Genomic DNA, 17993 nt, shown 5'->3' on the forward strand with positions numbered 1-17993 from the left:
AATGGGAATCTGATCAGGAGATTACCCACTAAATGGCTGTGAGGATTTATTCAAATTCCCCTAAAGATCTTAGTGAATAATTTGTTGCAGAGGATTTATTAGCATCCTCACAGGGCCATTTTCCAGATATACCCGGGATGTAGAGCACAGAGAGGGCTTCTCTGCTTTATGAGGAAAGGCTGTCCTTGCTGTTACTTCCCTGCTATATGATACCTGTCTCTGTTAACCCTTCTAAAGCAAGATCAATATCCCATATACTTTTCCATGGGTGATACTACTGTACTAGATTCATCTCTTTTTTTAAAGAAGAAAATACAGAGTTGTTGTTGGCAATGTACTTCAAAATCCCAAATTTTTGCCTTTTGTCTTGTTGAAGGATACCGTTCTGATTTGGGCCACATCCACACCGTACATTTAACACACTATGATGCCACTTTAAAGAGTCGTGATTTCCCACAAAGAATCCTGGGAACTGTAGTTTGTTAAACCAGATACTACACTTGATCTTAGCCATAAGGCCGAGAAGCAAACTGTAGTTTGTTAAGGCTAGTTGCCATATTTCAAAAAATAAAAACCAGGACACCCTGAAAGTTGTTGAACTTTTCTTTACAAAAGAAAATGGGATGTATCGATTGACTTGTCTAAGATCCAGGAGGACAAAGCACCACCTTTTGGAAATTCCTTCCGGACATCAAATCCACCTTTGAAACCCCAAACATATGGCAGCCCTAGTTGAGAAGGCTGCTGAGAGTTGTTATAAAGCCCCGATTCTCTTCAGGAAGCTACAATTCCTGGAGTCATTTAGCAACCAATCCCCTTTTTCAGAAAACTCTGGGAACTGTAGTTCTTTGAGGAGAATAAAGGTAAAAAAAGGTAAAGGACCCCTGGATAGTTAAGTCCAGTCAAAGGCGACAATGGGGTTGCGGCGCTCATCTCGCTTTCAGGCTGAGGGAGCCGGCGTTTGTCCACAGACAGCTTTCCAGGTCATGTGGCCAGCATGGCTAAACCACTTCTGGCACAACGGAACACTGTGATGGAAACCAGAGCGCACGGAAATGCTGTTTACCTTCCCGCCACACTGATAGCTATTTATCTACTTGCACTGGCATGCTTTCAAACTGCTAGGTTGGCAGGAGCTAGGAAAGAGCAATGGGAGCTCACCCCATTGCAGGGATTCAAACCATCAACCTTCTGATTGGGATTGGCAAGCCCAAGAGGCTCAGTAGTTTAGACCAGTGTTTCCCAACCTTGGGCCTCCAGCTGTTTTTGAACTACAATTCCCATCATCCCTGACCACTGGTCTTGCTAGCTAGGGATGATGGGAGTTGTAGTCCAAAAACAGCTGGAGGCCCAAGGTTGGGAAACACTGGTTTAGACTACAGTGCTACCTGCATCTGAGGAGAATAGGGGGTCTCTTAACAACTCTCAGCTCCTGCCAATCTAGCAGTTTGAAAGCATGCCAAAAAGTGCAAGTACATAAATAGGTACCATTCTGGCGGGAAGGTAAACAGCATTTCCGTGCGCTGCTCTGGTTTCGCCAGAAGCGGCTTAGTCATGCTGGCCATATGACCTGGAAAAACTGTCTGTGGACGAACGCTGGCTCCCTCAGCCTGTAAAGCAAGATGAGCACCTCAACCCCAGAGTCATCTGCGACTGGACTTAACTGCCAGGGGTCCTTTACCTTTTTTAACAACTCACAGCAGCCTTCACAAACTACAGCTCCCAGGATTCTTTGGGAGAAGTCACAGTGTTTGAAAGTGGCATCATGGTGCTTTACTTGTATAGTGGCAATGTGGAATTGAAAAGTTTTTCAAAAGAAAATGGGATTTATTCTCTGCGCTAAAGGATTTCTAGGCCATTTTCTTTTTTCTTTTTATTAAACCACCACAAGTAGCACATAACCATGCGGGGGTGGGGGCTGAACAGTGTGAAGAGAAGGAAATCCATCACTCATAATATTACAATGTGGGGTCAGCCAATGAAGCTTTTGTACAAATCTGTGGTGCAGGTGTGCTTAGAATACGAGGTACAATTCTGGTCACTACACCTCAGAAAGGGATATTGCAGATCTGGGAAAGGTGTAGAAAATGGCATCCAAAATGATGAAAGGGCTGGAGCCCTGGCATTTTAGAGGTTTATACAATTATGCACATTGAGGAGGAAGCGGATAGAGAGAATGGAACTGAATGGTGGGAGATTTGGGACAGACAAGAGGAAGCACTTGATCACTGCATTTGTTAAAATGTGAAATTCACTGCCCCAAGGTGTCATGATGACCAGCAACTTAGATGGCTTTAAAAGGGGATAAGAAGACAAATTACAGTGGTACCTCAAGTTAAGTACTTAATTCATTCTGGAGATCCGTTCTTAACTTGAAACTGTTCTTAACCTGAAGCACCACTTTAGCTAATGGGGCCTTCTGATGCTGCCGTGCCGCCGGAGCACGATTTCTGTTCTCATCCTGAAGCAAAGTTCTTAACCCGAGGTACTATTTCTGGGTTAGCGGAGTCTGTAACCTGAAGCGTCTGTAACCTGAAGCATCTGTAACCCGAGGTACCACTGTATATAGATTCTGGGTGGGGTCAGGAAGCTTCCACATAGCAAGTCAGATAACTGCCTGCAGTGACTGGCAGTGAGTCACCAGGGTTTCTCATGGCGGACCTTCCCAATCATGCCTGGGCATTGAGCCTGGGAACTTCTGCATCTGCAAAGCCACTGCATCTGCCACTGAGCTGAATCCCTTCAAGGACTCGTCCGGTTTAAGGTGACATGTGAACAGACTTACTGTTTCCTTTTGATGAGATCTGTCCAGTCTGTAACCTGAAGTGTATGTAACCCGAGGTACCACTGTAATGGAGGGTAAGGCTGCCAATGGCGATTTGTCATGGCGGCTGTGTATTGCCTCCACTATCAGAGACAGTACAGCTCTGAAAACTATTTGTGTGAGGACTTGAGAGGGCCAATGTGTTCATGTCCTTCTTGTGGGTTTTCCAGAGGCATCTGGTTGGTCACTGGAGGAAGGAGGATGCTGAGTCAAAGATGGGCCTTTGACTCTCTCCATAGTCTGTGTTCTCCATATGCTAATAGTCAGCTTAGATGTGAAGAAAGTACCTCACACACCTGGAAATTATGAAGCTCACTGGCACAGGGTGTGGTGAGAACCACTGGCTTAGACGGTAACAAACCAGACAAATTTGTGGAAGATGGTTCCATCAATGGCTATTGGACATTATACCCTAGACTGAACAAGTGTAGAAGCAGTGTACCTCTGAATATCAGGAGCTGAAGTTATACAACAGAGGGTAGCTATCATCTTCATGCCCTCCTTGTTAGCTTCCCAGAAGGAAGTTGGCAATTGAATGGCGGTTTAAGTTGACCTTTATCTGATTCAGTAAGGCAGTTGTTAGGTCTTTGAAATGCCAGCAGTAAAAGTTGAAATTGTGAAGTTGTGGCCAGCAAATCAGGCAAGCAGCTACATATGCCTGCCATAAATACGGAGGATGTGATGGTGGTCAGTGGGGAAAAAGGAAAATGATTGCTTGTGATCTTTGCAAAATGGTCCAAATGCAACACAACTGGGATTGCAATTCTCAGCAGTGACCACCTGGGTCCTCCTTCCTCTTTTCTGCGATCTCGTCTTATTGATTTTTGGACTAGTCCGGAAGCTGGCTAAAAAACTGCAGTTGGCTAAGAAGAAATGCAGCCTCCATTGACAACTAGCTGACAACTTCAAAATTCTGTAATCTTTTGAAGATTTAGTAAAAGAGGCCAAATAACAGTATGTGGATGAGGAAAGGCGCGTTAGACTGGCAGCGATGTTCTTAGTCAATTAAATGACAACAGGGGATCCACCCTGGAACTTTAAAGGTAATCTAATCCTATTTCCAAAATCTGTCAGCTCATGATTCCAAATAGGCAATGAGAAGGAAAACTGGTTATAGGATTTAAAACTGATATGTTATTTTCCCTCTCTGCAGTTGCAATATTACTGGGCTTAGAAAGGAGATAATTCTCCCCCACCCACTCCAAATAACTTCCATCTTAATAGTTGCATTCTGCTGCTGAGGATGGCTTTGGAAGCTATAATTTCCAAAATGTATTCATTTCTGATATCTTCATTTCTAAAAGTTTATCCACATTAACCTTCAAAGTAGCCTTAGGCTCAACTGGTGCACAGTTATCTAAATTAAGAAAAAATGCAATTATTCCATCGTGGGTCTTAAGTCTAAAGACCTATATTTCTTGGATTCCTCCGCTATTAAGGAATCAACATTTTGATAAATTATTTAAACTCCTTAGAGGATAATAATGCACAAAAGGAATATTAAGACTATTTCCGCCTCTCCTCATTTGGATTAGCCTTAACAGCGATATCCACCAAGTTATCTTTAAACTTCCTCTAGAACCCCACTTACCTCCGGGTCTCATGTTGAATTTTAAGATTATCTAAAAATAAACACATATATTTTATGAAAGCCACAAGGTTTCTGTTAATTGAACTGAAGAAGAACTGTCTTAGCTGTCACCAGATGTGTCTCCGTCTTCTGAGAATATTTCATCATGATTAACCCTTTCAATGTGATGGGACAGAATCTTCGCTTCCCAAGCACAGTGTGAGAAACCAGGATGTAATCCCATGTCCTTGTAAAGGTGTGCAAAATCAGGGATGGGGAACTTATGCCCTTTGCCCAGATGTTGTTGGACTCCAACTCCCATGATCCCTAGCGAGCATGGCCAATGACCCAGGGATGGTAGGAGTTTAAGAACGAAGGGCTACAGTCTCCATCCTTGGTGCAATCAGGGAACCGCATATCATGTGGGTCTTTTGCACCTGATCATCACCCTCCCTCCTTGTGCGGGAAGGACCCATGCAATTGATCCTATCAGTGTGGTCCTAACAGTGACATGAATACTGTTGTGTGTGATGGGGTGGGGTGGGGATATGAACACAGCGTTCCCTGCAGGGCCGTCTTAACCCCAGGGTGCAAGGGGTGTGGGGCACCTGGGCACAGAATTCTGGGGGCGGGGGCAAATGTATACCTGCTATATACCGGTCCCTCTCAATTGGCGGCAGTGAAAAGCAATGGAGCAAAAGTCCCCCCCCCCATCGCTCTATTACTCTGTAGTGTCAAATATTCCTGACGAGTCAGGAAACAAAAGCAGTTTTCTCCGCTGCATCGTTGTTACAGGTGAGCGATTTCCCCAGGTCAATGAAAGTTAATTTGAGACTGCTGGGCGGATCTTTGCACCCCAGTGTTGCATATGCTAAAGACTGCCCTGGTTCCCTGTAAGGGTCCCAACCCAGTGAGAGGTTTCTCCCATGAGCCCCATGGCCTTGTTGGGATTGGGTATAGAGTGCAGGCTTAGACTGATGAGGAGGAAACAGAGAGAATCATGTCTGGGTGTTTTCTCCTTCTCCCCCTTCTGCAAAGTGAAGAGCCTCATTGGGGGCTGGGGACATAAGATCATAAGGAGAGCTTTCTGGACCAGGAGGCCAGTGGCTCATCTAGTCCAGTGTTCTGTTCTCACATGGTGCCTGTGAAAAACCCACCAGCAGGATCTGTGCCCAAGAGCGCTCTCCCCCTCCTGTGGTTTCCAACAGCTGTGGAACTCCAGCCGTGGAAGCAGAGCACAGCCTTCGTGACTATCAATGGTGGGCTCTCCAGGAGAGCATTGACCACCTACCGCTGATGGCTGAGCCTGAGGCAGCAGATTTACTCCACTGGCTTGGTAATGTCCACAGAAGGGAAGAAGGCAGGATCTCTACAGGGAGCTGGCCGCAGCCACCAGGCAAACCAACTCTGTGTTACAAAGATGTCTGCAAACATGACATGAAGGCTGGCAACATCGACCCCAGTGTGTGGGGATCCTTTGCAGAGGACCGCAGTGTGTGGAGACAGACAGTCAGGTTGTGCATCCACAGCAGTGACCAGAGGAGGAGTGACCGCTGGGAGAAGCACAGAGAGAAGAAAGGTCATGGTGCATCTGCAGCAGCACAACCGGACCTCTTCATCTGCCCCAGCTGCAACAAAACACGTCTCTCTTGTATCAGTCTCTATGCCACTGCAGGCGCTGCAACTCTCTAATGGTTTGATTTCACCCTCGAAGGCACACTCTTCCATTGTCTCCCAAGGCAGACGGATGCCAACCAATTAGCATATGTTATATAGCCCAATCCAGATGAGGAGCCTCTCTCCCATGTCCTAATCCAGACAGGGCTCCTTGCGCTTGTCATTTTCACTGGAAGGAAAGCTCCCATTTACACCAACGTTGTGATGGCCTGAGACGCGGATTTGGACTTGGAACCAGAGGAGACTCAGTCTGCACTGGATCCTTTGCCTCGGGCATCATCTGAACCAAGTCTGGGGCCTGATCCTGAAGAGTCCCAGTCTGCACAGGTTTCCCTGTAACAAACGCCAGCTGGGCTGAGTCAGGGGCCTGAGCCTGCCCTGGCTCCAGATGCGGGGATTACCTCGTTGCCTTCAGCTGGGCCATCACTTACAGCTGCTCCACTACCGGTTTGGGCAGGGGAGGCTGAGGTGGCCCAAGGGTCTAGTAACCCACTGACATCTCCTGAGCTGCAGAGACTAAGGTCTGAGAGAAGGAGAGACCTAAGTACTCACAGGAGGAGTGCTCACCTTCGGGCGAAACAGGGAGGTGAGTTGCCGGGGGATCAGGACTGGCCATTACCCCAACAGAACAGCCGCTACCCTCCCAGCAGAACCTTCGAATTCTGGACCAGTCCTGGACCACGTTTAACGGGTTACCCCCAGGCCCAGCACAAACGTAAGCTTTCTTCCTTTGCAGGTGGAGGTGAAAAGTCCTCAGTAGATTTCAGTCTGCAATTGGGTGGGGTGTCCTAGACGTTTACTTTTTAGAAAACAGCAGCAACAGCAACATTCACACAATTCCCGCTGTATGAATAGCCTCACATCTAGCTTTGTCCCTAAAGTTCACCCATGTGGGCCTAGCCTCCAATCAAATAAATAACGTGACAGATCCTCAGCTGACTCAGACTCAACTCACATGTAGTTTTGCTGCTGAAGAAGTCAGCATCCTTTAGTCAAATGGGTTTGTTTTTCTTTCCCACCAGCACTTTTCGTGAATGCTGCAGCAGCACATCCTATGTTTGGAATGTGATGAGGGTAGCAAAGCAATGCTCAAAAGTTGCACTGCCAGCTTTCGGGTGGCTGCTGCGGTGATGTAACTTGTTTCCAATAGACCTGTGAGCTTCTGGAGAATCGGTTTTTTTATTTATTTTTATTTTAAATAGCATCAGAAAAAATCAGGATAAATGCTCAGTAAAGATGTTCTTTTCTGCCCATGGTTCTTTTTCCTAGTGTTGTGGTTCTTTTTCAATGAATCAACCACTCTGAAAATGTTACTGGTTTTATGTAAGTGACACAGCTTGGAATGCCTAACGGCATCTCAAAATATTGCCCTTCTCCCCTTAGATCCTGCTTTCAGTGCTGACCACAGCAGCAAATAAATAGTCTCCAGATCTGATCATCACAAGACATCATTGCCCGTTGCCAAAATCAGAGCCCTATTTGGATTGTCAGTCACAATGAGAAATCATATCAGTCCCAGCTTTCCCCACTTCCCTTCCCTTTTTCGAGCCATTCATTTCTCCCGCAATTCATAAATCCTTCCTCTCTGCTAAGCTTTTTCCCGGTGACACTTCAGCAAATGCCATTTTAAAAGTCTCTTCGGATATCAACAGCATCTCTGAATTCCTTCTGTCAGCTGTCTCTGAGTGAAAGGCATGACTTTCTAAAAAGTAAGTTAATAGGCTGCTAAGACAATCGCTGCCTTGAGAGTTAATGTGGGCCCGAGAGATATGAAAATAAATGGAAGCGTATTCGTTCCTCGGATGCTGCTTGCACAGTAGTGGAAGCCTTGATGGGAGTGGGAATATTTGTGAGTGAGAGAAAGAGAGAGGCTGACTTAGAAGAATGTAAGCTTTCCATTGTTGAAACTAAAGTTCCATAACCAATAAAGGTGGAGATTCAAAGCACTGCTTAAGCTGAAGGAAGGGGTTTGTGATAGCTAGGAGAATCTGAAGAGAGGCAGAGTGGTGTAGTGGTTAGAGTGTTGGGCTACAGCTGGAGAGACCCAGTTTCACATCCTCATGCAGCCATGGAGTTCACTGGAATGGCCTTCAGCCATTTGCTATCTCTCAGCCTAACCTATCTCACAGGGTTATATTGAGTATGACATGCATGGAGTGGGGTGGCAAAAGGCAGGGGCACTGCTTTCAGCTCCTTGGGATCTTGTAACACTCAAGTTCAGGCCAATAGGGGAGAACCCAGAATACAGGCTGGCATAGACAAGGCTACCTCAGACCTCAAATCAGTTACTATGAATCCCACAACTTTGAGAGCATCCATGCAGTTGCAATGCCCTGGTCCGAGTTTCTTGATTGCCTTCAATATGTTAGAATTTCTGATCTATGATTGCAGTCATGGGATTGTTGTCTATCCCATGACGTGGTATGTTTTGACTCCACAGAGTGGGAAGTGATGGAGACAGGATGTTTGTGTTACTGTGTTCCATGAAGTGGGACTATTGTCCTTTGGTTTCTTTCTCTTTGCTGTCTGATGCTAGAGAGAGAGGGAGCCATGTTGCAGTGCTCCGTGTGTGTTTATATGTAAATAAAGTAGATTAGCCAAAATGCTGAGTTGCTGAGGTCTGCCATGCAATGCTGTGCAAACTCTGCAGATCCCTAAGTGTGCCGGTGTCAGTTGGCATCAGTCACTGTGATGTTCAGGCTGAAGAAAGCTTATGAAGCTCCAGAACAATCCACCAGGGGGGAGAGAACATGCCAGTCGGGCATGTGTCTCTGCCAGGGTCCTACTTGAGTGTAGGCTGAACTCCTGACACAATGAAGGTAATAATAATAATAATAATAATAATAATAATAATAATAATAATAATAGACTTGGGAATGGAGTTGTGGCAGGTTGAAAGCTCCTGCAAAACTAGCGCCCTCTCAGAGCTGGCCCAAGACATTTTGCTGCCTGAGGCAAATGGCAAGATGGTGCCGGCCCTTATCATGTATAGAAGGTGACTGGACTGACAGGTGGTAATAGCACAGCAGCACCCCCAGCACACCAGAGAGCAGCTGGCTAGCTTAGGTGGTGCAGGGCAGGTCATTGGCAAACACACCCTGCCCTCCAATAGAGGGCAACAGCCAAAGGGGTGCTACCACCCCTCAGCAACTACCACCTGAAGGAACTGCCTCCCTCTGCCCAATGGTTGCACCAGCCCTGTGCCCTCCTTTACCTCTCAAGAGCTTGGAATGGTTTGCTTAGGGTTCCCAGTTGGCCTCCTATCAGAGTAGCTTCTAGGACCAGACACATTTGGCTACAGCAGAAGACTCCTAATTCCTCTCACTCTTCCCCTCTCCATATTCCTCCCTGCCCAACAGGCTGCGAGGGGTGAGACAGATCACTCTTGCCACAGAATTGGACTGATCCCTTATGCAGGGATCTTCTACCTCCAGGCTGCTCCCACCATCATGACATGAGCCCGTGGACTTCATATGGCCTCTGAACCACAAGTTCCTCACCTTGGCCTATGCCACTGCAGAGCCCTGTACCAATTCCATGCGACGACCTGGATATGGCTTGTATATGTGTCTTTGGCTCAGAGGGATTTTAAAAGCAAATTACGAAGGTCGCGACAATAGGCGTAATAACAGGAATACACAGACAACCCTAACTGTGCCGCTTTGAATGGCCTTCATCTGTGCTAACGTCCTTAACTGAGCATTCCAATCAGCCTGAACAGCACACCGCCATTGAGGAATCACGATCGAGGGGCTATTAGGCCAAACGGTATTGTCAGAATCCTGCAAATTATGCAGGCTCCTTTCAGAGAACCGAGTCCCAAAGCTTCCAAATATCAAAAGGGTTCAATATCCAGCGGATCATGTATTTAAGGGAAATTGGCCCCTAAATTACTGCGCTATTGTCATTTGTTCTTCTCCGGTTCACGGAAAGGCTAAAGTGAATGCTATTTTTAAAATTCGGCGTGAAGAAGAAGCGGAGGAGAAAGCAACAAAGGAAATTTCCATAGGTGGTGGGGAGTGAAAGCTTCGCTCACCGGAAGGCTCTCCGTTTTACATAGTATTTGAAAAGTTAAGTGCTGATTGTGGGCCAGACAGATAGCTGCAGATCTATAGATATCTTTCAAACATTCTGAGTGAAATGGCATCATAATTTGGATGGGGCTCTGCTCAGATCTATGACTCGAGAGCATGTGGAGAAAGGAACTGAGAGCAGGCACCTAAGGAGCAACCGCCATTAGCTGGAGCAAATCTGGGGAACCATTGCCTCCCGATGTTGCTGAACTACAACTCTCACCATCCCTGATCATTGGTCATGATGACAGAGGCTGATGGGAGTTGTAGTTCAGCAAGATCTGCTGGGCCAAAGGTTCCCCACACCTGTGGTTCATTGAGGCTGCTGCCTAATGTAGCAGATACTGTTGGACTATGGAGCTACTTGTGCCACGGTGGCTGCCCAGCTTTCGCTAAGTGAGTCTGATTCCCTCAGGGGTGCTAAACTGTTGACATAAGATCTGGCTTCTGTACATGGAAATGTGAGGGGCATACCATCTCCTTGGAATGCGGGTGGCGCTGTGGTCTAAACCACTGAGCCTCTTGGGCTTGCCAGTCAGAAGGTTGGCAGTTCGAATCCGCGCAACGGGGTGAGCTCCCATTGCTCTGTCCCAGCTCCTGCCTACCTAGCAGTTCGAAAGCATGCCAGTGTAAGTAGATAAATAGGTACTGCTGCGGCGGAAAGGTAAACGGCGTTTCCGTGAGCTCTGATTTCCATCACGGTGTTCTGTTGCACCAGAAGGTGTTTAGTCATGCTGGCCCCATGACCCAGAAAGCTGTCTGTGGACAAACGCCAGCTCCCTCAGCCTGAAAGCGAGATGAGCGCTGCAACCCCATAGTCACCTTTGACTGGTCTTAACCGTCCAGGGGTCCTTTACCTTTACCTATACCATCCCCTGCTCCATATCCGCCAACATGATGTGGCCCCAAACCAGGACACCATATTCCGGGTCCAAAATCCTGCACAAGTCACATGACTCAATACTTTTGGGGGGGCCGAGCTCTTGGCTCAAAATCGCATGAGAGCTAGGTGCCCAAAATGGCAACAGAGTTCTCGTGGGCTGAGGGGAGATAAGATGTCCCATTTTTTCCCAGACAGTTGATGGGTATGCTATTCACCAAAGGCAGCAAAATATTTTTGGCTGGCCCTGCAGGTGTTGTTCTGTTAACTAGGCAAGAGTAAAGGTCAAGCTCCTGGAATTTATATTGGGGGCAGGGGATCTGGCCAATCCAAAGGCTTGATGTTGCCAGCCATTCACAAACACCCATCCATGCCCGTGCTGCAATATCACCGAGGGCAGGCTTTCAGGGGCTGCAAGCGTAAAGATGTTTCTCAGTTTGTTTGTTTTTGCCCTGGCAAAATCCATCTGCCAGAATTTTTGGAATTACCCACCTGTCATTTTCACATTAATGGGAAATAAATAAGAATCATGCCGCATGGTGCTATAATACCTGTCTTTGGCTTTTCCATTGGGCAGTATATTGTACCCTCACAAAAGTCAGGGTATTATGATTTGCAGGCATCTCTCAAATTCAGTAACCACGTGGCAGATTGCCGTGGAGTCTTATCTCTCAGCCTCAAAAGAAAAGTCTGATCTCAATTGTCAGCTTTGCTTTGGCTCCCTCCCCCTTGCGCACGCACACCCTGCCCCACACCTCATCTGGGTATGCATTTCAGTGCAAGGGAAAGTTCAGACACCCTGGTGCTTCAAATACTTTCTTTCAAAGGCATTAAAGAAAATAATAGGAAACAAATATCAAGAGATTACAAAGGCATCTGCGGCCAATGAATGTTTATGAAGCTTACTTTTATTCCAACCAGCATAGTCAATGACATCTGATTAAGCTGTCCTATTAATAAAATAAAATAAAAACGGAGGGACAAAGCTGCCTTCAGCCTGTGTAGTACAGATAAATAATTTTCTCGGGAGATCGTTATCATCATATGCTCTGTGCTAAGAACTGTTTGCTGGTGAGGCTGGGGGAGATGTGCATATTGCTAAAGAAAGGTTCGTTGAAAGCCTGGTGTGATGCTAGGGCAAGTCAGAGAACGTTTGCCCCACATCATAAATAGATCTGTGTGTATGGATTTGACCTGCACTCTGGTGTACCTAGAAAATCTGGATGGTGATGTCAGCCTCAGGTTACTATGAGTGGAATAGCTTCACCTACAGACATGAGACTCAGAGTGTCTAGACCAGGGTTTCCCAAACTTATGTTTCCAGCTGTTGTGTGACTACAATTCCCATCATCCCTCGCTAGCAGGACCAGTGGTCAGGGATGATGGGAACTGTAGTCCCAAAACAGCTGGAGAGCCAACTTTGGGAAACCCTTGTCTAGAGAATACTCTGCAGACCTCCAGGGGGAGCCAGCTAAGTGTGGGTTCTGTAAACAGTGGGTACTTCCCCTCTAAGTACTACATGCCTATTTTACACTTTGCATTGTGCTGCTTTGAAATTTATCATACCATACTACCTAGTGGTGGATTTTCCATCAAAGGATTGGGAAACAGCAAGTCAGTAGGGTTGCCCTGAGATTTCAGGGGCCAAACCTGAGATCCCTAGCAATGTCACATGGGTGGGCCCTGGAGACAGGTTAATTGGGAAAAGGGATAAGAGGAAGGCAGATCCCCACACACACACTCCCAGTTTTTCTGCTATAAGTTGCAGACTGAAGCTTGCAAGCTGCATGGACAGTCTTCTTAATGTTTGATAATGATGATGATGATTGCCCACCTGAAGGTCCAAGCTCTCCACCTTCCACCTTTAGGCAGGCAGACAAACCTGGAGAATACAAGTCAGACCTGGAGGTCTGGTAGCCATAGTGGTCATACTCCAAAGTGAAGGTACATGAGGACTATGAGAAGATTGTGGGAAAGCTGTCTCTATGTATGAAGCATAAGATTTACGTACCTGTTTCTTTGGCTTCGACATCACGCCTTCTCCCCTCCCCTTTTCTTTGTTTAGCACCTAATCTGAAGAAGGGTTCTGGAGAACTTGAAAGGTTGCTCACAAGTTAGAAACATTTTGGCGAGTCTAACATTCTTTTTTTTTATTACTGTGACTCTGTGTATTGGGGAACAGTGGGAGGGGGGGCATTGCAACCCTCTTACTCTGAGAAGCCTGCCATTTTCAGGAAGCTCCACCAGCAATAAATCAGGTCATGCATGCAGAGAGAAAGCAGAGATGCTTAGGGGGAGGTGTGGGATTGATAAGAAATGAGAAGAAGCTAAGAGAAGCAGGAGAGGCATTGTCACTGAATCACTCCATCCTGCTTGCAGAGTGAGCAGTTTTAGGGAACACAGATCAGACGCAGATAGGTAGCCGTGTTGGTCTGCCATAGTCAAAATAAAAAAATTCCTTCCAGTAGCACCTTAAAGACCAACTAAGTTAGTTCTTGGTATGAGCTTTCGTGTGCATGCACACTTCTTCAGATACAGATCAGACGGTGGAGCTGTCTAAAGCAGAAGGCATGAGAAGATGGACTTGGAGGGAGAAGCTCTCACACTTTGAGCAAATTTGACAACAAGAAAATGGTTTTGGAGCCCAGGTCTGGGGCAAAACATCCCAGCAGCAAGCCTGTAACAGGAGATTGGTGGAATGTAAGGAAGCCAGGGTAGGAAGCAAGATAAATACAGTGGTACCTCAGGTTACATACGCTTCAGGTTACATATGCTTCAGGTTACAGACTCCGCTAACCCAGAAATAGTGCTTCAGGTTAAGAACTTTGCTTCAGGATGAGAACAGAAATCATGCTCCGGCGGCGCAGCAGCAGCAGGAGGCCCCATTAGCTAAAGTGGTGCTTCAGGTTAAGAACAGTTGCAGGTTAAGAACGGACCTCCAGAACGAATTAAGTACTTAACCTAAGGTACCACTGTAACAACACTGAAAACGGTGTTTGGGCAAAAGTCCCACCCAGTAAATTGGTGTTCTGAGGATCTTCAAGTGGGGGAAAGAGGGATAAAAATAGAATTGACATAACACTGAGTTCTGTCATCCAAAAGCGTTCACACTGCTTAGAAGAGCTACAGAGGGGAAATTGTGAGGCTGTGTGAGTGAAGAATGGGAGCAGATGACATATTTGGTTAATGGACTGCCTTGCCTGCCTTGGATTATGGATCCCTCTAAACTTTCCCCCAGCTAGCAAAAGGTTCTTAACAAAGGGAAAGACACAATATTCCAGCACAGGGAAAAGACAGAATCAAGCTGCTCCAAGTGTTTTCCTTCTCCGCAGAGAACAAAGAACAAGATACTTCCTTAGCAAAGTTCTTGTCAAAGGGGCGACCAATTAATCTTGCATGAGTTATGCCCAGCATCAGCACAGCTGCCACGTATCTCTGGAGAGAGTCTCCCCGCCATTCCGAACACTGCTATCCTTCTGCATGAATTATGAGGGGCTTTCCAAACGACTCTCCGTAGATCTCACCTCCGCTAGCTCAACAGATGGGCTATGCTTCCACAGACCACTTTGTGTAAGCCTCATGCTTGTCACTTTTAGGACCGTGCTAGAATTATTTTGAACATGCCAGCACGCGGCGTTATCAACTCCCATATTTAACAAACAGACAAGGTTGGGATTTCTGCTGGTCTGACCACCAGAAAAAAACTGGGGGGGGGGGGGAGACTCTGCTTCACAGACTATGACAAAAGGGGTGCACACTATATAAGATCCTGATTGATTTCAATGTTCTTCTCCTGCTTGTAACTTCTGTGTTTGCCATCCTATTGGCATGAAGTGCTGATGCATTCTACTGCCTTGCCAAAGGATTGGACCTGGCAAATTTCAGGGGGAGTCCAGCTCAGTTTTTGCCATGTCACCATTGCCTGGCTGTCGGCCCTGGGTCCCAAATCCTTCCTCGTTTCTTCTCCTCATTTACAACACCTCCATGCACCTCACATTGTCCTCTGTGTAAGGTGGCTCAGCCTATGAAATTCTCTACACACATAGGAAAATCATCATTTCATTGTTATTCAGCTGGAGATGCCCACATTTCCCCCTCAGTATTTCCCCCCCCCACCCTGTTTCTGGGAGTCAGATAATAAAATTAATTAAAGTAGGTTTTACTGCACATTTGGGAAAGTGATGGGCCCTTGTAGCGCTGGATCAGCAGTCTGCAATTTCATATTTGCATAGGATTAATAAAGGAAAACAAGATAATTTATATAACATCCCAGGCAGATGAGATGTCTGTAATTGATGGAATTGTCTGCCTAAGTGAGCTGCAATCTATTTGCTTACTATGGCTGACAATGCCTGCGCATTTCACCGAAGTGCTCTAAGCCTCGGGCTGCAGCTGCTGATATAGGAACACCAATAACACTGGAGGGAGTCTAATGGTATTATTAACTCCCACTGGCAATCAGTCCTGCAGAATGCAGCAGGGTCAGTACGGGAGCCCGAGCACTGATCCCACGCACAGCAGCAGCAGCAGCTATTTGCAATGCCAGCACCACACAGCATTCTTCAGCTCTCTTGGACAATGCCTTAGCAATGTGAGGGCCGCTTTGTACATTGTCCATAATGCTGGAACCAGAGGTCGACCAATGCAGCTGAGATCTGGGACAAACAGAAGGGAGTACATAAAGGAGAGCTTTCTGGATTTCTAGTCCAGCATCCTGTTCTTACAGTGGCCAACCAGATGCCTTTGGGAAACCAGCAAGCAAGACCTGAGAACAAGATCACAAGAACTTGTGGTTTCTAGGAACTGGCATTCAGAAACATCACTGCATCCAGCATGCAGCCACCATCTTGCCACCGCTCTGTCCTGTCCCATTCCGTAAGTTGTAGTGATGCCAGCATCAGGAGGGCGTCTCTGCCCTCCCACATTGGTAGCCGCTAGCTTCCAATCATTTTAGGCAAAGGGGCAGAGAGGAACGAGCCAACTAATCCTGACTTTCCCCTCTCCTCCTCCTCGTTGAGTTCTACAGAGACAACACTGAGACCAGGGAGGAGAAAGCTGGCACACTGGCCTCTGCTGGAAGCATCTCAATATGGGAATGGACCAGACAGGCCTGGCTCTACCATTAAGCAGCATCTCTCGAGCGTAACGAAGTTTTGAATTAAGTTTTGAATTTGAATTACAGTTTTGAATTAAGATGCAACTGCCCATTTAGTTGTCTTCTGCACATGGAATAGGGAGACACAGGGTATCTTGTCCTTTGCCTCAGGTAGCAAAACTTTTTGGGCTGATCCCAGGACTGGATGTTTGTAGTCTTTCTGACCCTAAAATGCCAGGTGGGTGACATAAACCCAAATATAATGAATAGCCAGCAGACCACAAAATAGCCACAAACAAAGCTTAAGATGGATAGCAACTCACAAGGCCAGCAGGGCCCATCCAAAGGCATATTTCACATCCAAAGGCGATATAAGTAACTGATGTAACATGCTGGAACCAGATGCACCTTTATGGGGAACAAGAGAGAGAAAAGAGTCGGTGATAATGTCAAGGTATGGTGTCTCTCAAACAAGGTGGAAGATAACATTGCCAATGGATAAAGAAAGCATGCAAGGAGAGGAGAGCTTGGGAGGAAAGTAGAGGAGTCTGAGTCTGAGAGGAAATAGGAACATAATAATAATAATAATAATAATAATAATAATAATAATAATAATAATAATATATTATTTGTACCCCACCCATCTGGCTGGGTTTCCCCAGCCACTCTGGGCGGCTTCTAACAAATGTTAGAACATTAAAATGTCACACATTAAAAACTTCCCTAAACAGGGCTGCCTTCAGGTGTCTTCTAAATGTCAGGTAGTTGTTTATCTCTTTGACATCTGCTGGGAGGGCGTTCCACAGGGCAGACGCCACTACCAAAAAGGCCCTCTGCCTGGTTCCCTGTAGCTTTGCTTTTCACAATGAGGGAACCACCTGAAGGCCCTCAGAGCTGGACCTCAAAGTCCGGGCAGAACGATGGGGGTGAAGACGCTCCTTCAGGTATACTGGCAGCAGCTCTCCAAGGTTTCAGAAAGGTTTCCAACCCTTGAGGATTGAACCTGATGCTCTGCCCCTGAGCTATCGCCCCCTCACCCCTTCCTCTCTCTCTTAAGCCCCAACTTCCTGATACATTTCAAGCAGTAGTATACCACTTTAAACAGTCATGGACCCCAGCACCCCCTGAAAAATCCTGGTGACTGTAGTTTGTTAAAGATGCTGGGAGTTGTTAGGAGACCCCTATTCCCCTCACAGGCCTACAATTCCCAGAGTTCCCTGGGAAGCGGGAATGACGGCGAGACAACTCTGAGAACTATAGCTCTCTGAGGGGAACAGGGGTCTCCTGGAAACTCTCAGAACCCTTTAAACTATAGGTCCCAGGATTTTTTTTGGGGGGGGGGAGCCATGGCATTGCTTTAGTTGTATAGTGCAGATAGAGCCTCGTCCAGGAACTGATATAACTGCTTTCTATTGAGTGAGGCCATTGGTCCATCCATCTCAATATTGTCGGCAGCGGCTGGTAGCAGCTCTCAAGGCAGGGCAGCCATACCTGAAAAAGCCCAAGTCTGAGTCTGGGAGCTTCTCCTGCTGAGCTGTGGCCCTTTCTCCTTAAAACGAATCTTTAGTCCATTCCAGGCCTTCAGATTGGACACAGCAAATGTGGTGAGGGAAGAGGCGGCGGTTGCAGTGGCACGATACCCACCTTTGACCTGACCCGGTTTGTTTGTATGTGTGTTGCGTCTATTCCGATATTCAGACAAATCTGCAAGGGTCAGAGGCAGAGCACTGAAATCTTGCCACCTCTCTTTCTGTGCCTTTCATGTGTCCAAATTGAAGATCTGGAAGAGGGGCTTGGTTTTCTCATCCTTTGTTTTGTGTTCGTCTCCCTTCTCTCTCTTGTGCTCCCTCTTGTAGAACCCTTGGGACAGAGAC

This window comes from Podarcis liolepis (assembly GCF_965112155.1).
Source record: "Podarcis liolepis genome assembly, chromosome: 12".
In the NCBI taxonomy this organism is placed as follows: Eukaryota; Metazoa; Chordata; class Lepidosauria; order Squamata; family Lacertidae; genus Podarcis; species Podarcis liolepis.